Source organism: Crocodylus porosus, unplaced genomic scaffold, assembly GCF_001723895.1.
Source record: "Crocodylus porosus isolate Cpor-Errol unplaced genomic scaffold, CroPor_comp1, whole genome shotgun sequence".
In the NCBI taxonomy this organism is placed as follows: domain Eukaryota; kingdom Metazoa; phylum Chordata; order Crocodylia; family Crocodylidae; genus Crocodylus; species Crocodylus porosus.
In genome coordinates, this window is record NW_017728909.1 from 51,048,790 (window position 1) to 51,053,752 (window position 4,963).

Genomic DNA, 4,963 nt, shown 5'->3' on the forward strand with positions numbered 1-4,963 from the left:
CTCTCCAAAGAGTGGGCTGTGGTCATGGAAGCCAAAGCCTTCCCGATAACACCAGCACCGCAGTCTTTGGTTCACCGCGTGGATCCTCCTCTCCCTCCTCAGCCCATAGCCCGAGACTGGGAGGATCGACGAAAACACCACCTGAGCTCAAGGTATATATCTGCAGTCATGTTGGCTTAATTGCAAGAATGTTTTTCTGGCTTCTAAAATTGCTGTGGAGTAGCAAACCCAACAGAGATTAACGTTTTTTCATATTATTTTTGAGGAAGGGTTACAAATACAACACTTTAGAGTTTTATAAGAAAAAGGAAGAAAAATCCTGGCTTTAATAATGTCAGAGACCTAAGTAATTGTCTTTTTATAATTGAGAGAGAAAGAGCTTATGATTTCTAGTAGTATATTGTTTTTTATAATTCTTATAATAATAATGGGAATAACATGTTCAACTAACATTAATGAATGTTTTAGTCATTTCTTAGATGAGCATTGCAACTACTTTGTTGAAAACATTTTGTCAGCCTGATAGTTGGTGACATAGGGTGCCCCTGCTGCCATTTTGAAACATGCGGACGCTGAATACATGTGATGCAGAGCCTGTTGGAGCATGCTAATTAGCATGCTCCAGCAGACTTGCAGCAGACTTGATTAATTGAATCTGCTCTGACATGCACTAATTAGCACACGTTGGTGCAGAGGTCCATCATGTGTATAGGTACCCATAAACACTACCCTTTTAGGTCCCCTCTACAAATTACAAGTATTGTATGATTTACTGGTTAATTGCGCAGTTACCTTGAGACCAGCTAAACATACAAAGTACAACCAGCTATAATGTTAGATCTCAAAAATGCATACTAACTTTGTAGCTGGTTGCCATTAAGCTTTAATTTGCACATGTAACATGGTCTCCCCTGTGGCTGGGAGCACCTCCCAGCCCCAGCAGCTGCAGACTTTGGGTCCTGGCAATGCCCCACAGCTTCCAGGACTGAGAGTCCCACAGCTGCAGATGCTGGGTCCCTGCAGTGTTCCTCCGGGTGCTCAAATGCAACTGGGTTCTGGCAGCCACAGGGTGTGGCTTTGATCTCCCAGCTTCAGGGGTGTGCGATACACCTGGGGTAGGGAGATCACTGCAGCCCACAAATATCCCTGAGGCAAGGAGACTCCCATGAGAGGGATCTCCCAATTCTGACAGCTTACTTCTTGCAGGTGCAATATAGTATGATGGGATATAATCCACAGTCCCACAATTGCGCCTCCTGCCATGCATGTGTGGCATAGTAGGAGGCACGATTGTGTGAATCATGCATTAGATCCCTGTGGTGTCAAGACACCCCCACAGGCTCCTGAAGGGGAGGGGGTAGTCCCTGCAGGCCCCAAGCCACACAAGCAGCCCCCCGCTGGGGAAACTCACCTCCGGGGGCACAGCGGGAGCAGGAGCCGCGGCTGCATGAGCCGGTGTTACTCCGGCTGTTTAATCAGCTGTTCCCCAGGCAGGGAAAAGCAGAGCCAATCATGGTGGTTGGAACAGGAGGAGAGGGAGCATGCTGGCATGGAGCACACCAGGTGTGCTGAGGCTCTTGTGGCGGGCAGGAGCAGTGCAGCCGGCTTGGTTCTGGCATCCAGAGCAGAGGGAAGCTGACCCCCTGTAGAAGGCTGGGAGGGAGGAGGCAGTCCCACCCTCCTCTCCTCTCCAGCGGTCTGTTTTTGGTGAAGAGCAATTAGAGGTGTCCCGCCCAGAGTCAGCAAGGAGGACACCACCCTACAGAAGCCTAGTTTGTCAGCATGCAAGGGGGAGACGCTAGCCATCGGGAAAGCCAGGTTAGCCCACCAGGATCCATGCCGATGCTGGTCCCTCTGGTGAAAGGGGTCGACTGGGCATGGCCGAACCATGCAGGTGGCACCCATTCACTTGGCGAGTGGACAAGGTGTAGGGAAGGTGGAGCCCCGCGGAACACCATGCCAAGACAGTGAGCATTACTGTCCCCAGGGCCCCTCAGAAAGAGGATCTCCACTAAACCCCTCCCTTTCATTCAATAACAGCAAGTCATGGCAGGAGAGTTGAGGGGAGGGGCCCCGTGCCAGATGGACAGTACATCACCCGATGTAAACCCCACCTAAGGCGCCTTCTATCACAATCCCATTCTGCTTTTACCTGCACTTGTAGGGGGGCCTTAGAAACTTTCAATTTGACTACTTAATTTCCATATACGTTTGGAAACCCAATTTTATCCATGGCAAGTGGAATAAAATTGTAGTGGCAAAATTACATAAACACTGTGGCATCTCTGTGACATAAGAAAAGGTATAGTTCTGATTATCTAGGTCCAGTTATAGAATTCCAACAATTGTTGATAGCATGGCTTCTTTTCTAGTTAATAATAATGATCTGATAAGTGCTGTGGCTAATGCAGCCACAGCAAGCCTATAGACCAGAAAGATGAGTTGTTTGCTAGAAGGATGATTTTGCATTGTTACTTTAAACAAGCAAAAGCAATATTAGATCAAATATTTTTATTTGCTAATTTTGCTTATGAGTTAAAGAAATTTACACAGGTCGAGTGGCGAGGCATTAACGTGATGAATTTTATGGACAACATAAAAAAGAGCTAAGGAGACTTACAAAAAAAGTTAAAATTTGAAAGTTATGAGCCATTCATCTGTAGAAATCCTTTCTGAAAAGTAAGAGTAAGAAGTAAACGAGACAGAATAAGAGACCTTAAAGCAGTATTGTATAATTGCCTAGGCTTAATGCACCAGAGCCACCCCCACCCCAAAAAAACCCAACCCCCTTCCCCAGAACCTGATTTGCCTTTCTGAGAGAAAGAGCTATCAGAGGCTGACTAATGCACAAATACAGCTAACTGCCTTATTGGTTATTGCGGTTTCCCCTCCTTTGCTCTTCACTTTTCCAGTCACTCAGCTGTTCCATATACCCACATCTTCAGCTCTTTTTGGAAACTTCATGCCTCATGCTCTTAGTTGCCCTGTTTGGAGTAAAACTTTAAAAAAATGCCATCTCAAAATATTCCCAAAGCTTCTGTTTCTTTTAATGCCTGAAGTTACCACAAACACAATCTTCAGAAACTCCTGCATACTTGTGTGCTTATCAAATCCTCTCCCACCAGAAGATCAGATGAAGAAAAGTATGACTCTCCTCTCCTTTTGCCAACTATTGACAAAAGGAGGCTGTAGCAGGGCACTGAGGTGCCTGCTACTTGTGGAGTAGTAATGAAGAGGCACAGGTGCAGGTTGCTACAGCAACCGGTGGGAGTCAGTTGACAGGAAGGGACAGGGCTTGGCTCCTATATAACTCCCAGGCTGAGGCCAGGCAGGGAGTTCCCTGCCAGCAGGATTTGGGGAAGGAGCTCTCCCAGAGCAAGCAGAGGGGAGAGACCAGACTGCAGGTACAGCTCCAAGACTGGGGGAAGGACAGAGCCCTCCTGCTGCAGCCGGAATAATGTTATAGCCGAGCAGTGTGAATTTATGTTACAGCCCAGGGGCTTGTGTTTTGTTTCCTGTTGTATAAAAGACTGGTGGTTTGGGTGAAGCTATTAGGGGTTGGAGGAGGCCTCATAGGGGATCCACGGTAGTGTGGGGACCCCGGTGCCACAGAGTACAAAGCATTTTGGGGTGCACTGACCCCAGCTGCAGAGCAGGGGACAGTGAGAGAAGCCCCAGGCAATGGGGGCAGTGAGAGAAGACCCAGAGAAGGGGGCAGCAAGCAGCCCCAGAGAGGGGGCGCAAACCCCGGCACCAGCGAGGCACGATCTTAAAAGTCGGGGAGCTCTGGTGCACCTGTGGTGCAGCTTTATTTTGGTATTGTTGCTTTTTTTTTTGTGCCCCAGGGAGGCTGCAGGCTCGGGGTCATCCCCTGGTTTTGGGCTTGCAGCCCTCTGGCTGTGGGGTTGGCACCTGGGCCTCTGGACCAGGCTCCAGATTGGAGCAGGAAAAGGAGCCCCAGGCCTTAAGACAATGGAAAAGTCTAGAGCCTTGGGGTCAAACCCTGTTTAGTGTTTAGGCAGGGAGGCCTAGCTAGAGAAAATCAAGGGTCAGTCCCACATAGGGAAAAGGCCCCAAAACACCCAATACAATAGGCAGCCTCCCACTCACAAGAACATCATCCTAATTTCCATTTAAGATGTGGCAGGCGAGTATAGGGCGGGACACAGGAACCCCAAAGAAAGATCCAAGGGCGCCCCCACAAGGCGTGGAGGACTAGAAAGTTGGCGCCGGGAAGGGCAATCGGTTACAGAGGTGTTCTTATGTCATCAGAATGAGAGATCCAAATGCTCCTTCTCCACCAAGAACTCCCAGGTTTATTATAGGCCAGTCGAACTCTTTCTTTGCAAATATCAGAAAACAATTAGGTCTTTTAGCCCCAGATATCTGATTGTTCATACAATAGAGTTTATATGATCGTTTTTTTCCAGGCATATGGTCATAGAAAAGAAGAAATTCATAGTTTCATAGTTAGTAGGGTTGGAAGGGACCTGAGCAGATCATGAAGTCCGACCCCCTGCCATGGTAGGAAAGAGTACTGGGGTCAAATGACCCCAGCAAGGTGATTGTCAAGCCTTGTCTTAAAGACCCCCAGGGTAGGAGCCAGCACCACTTCGCTTGGAAGTTGGTTCCAGATCCTGGCCGCCCTGACTGTGAAGTAGCGCCTCCTGATATCTAAGTTGAATTTACCCTCTGCTACCATTATTTATAGTCACTCCTGGTAGTGCTCAGAGGAACAGGGACTCCCCCAATGTCTGCTGGTCCCTTATGACTAGTTTGCCACTAGATCCCCCCTCAGCCTTCTCTTTTGGAGGCTGAACAAGTTCAGGTCCCATAGCCTGTCCTCGTAGGACCTGTCCTGCTGCCCCCTGATCATGCAGGTGGTCCTCCTCTGGACCCTCTCCATGTTGTCCACATCCCTCTTGAAGTGCGGTGCCCAGAACTGGACACAGTACTCCAGCTG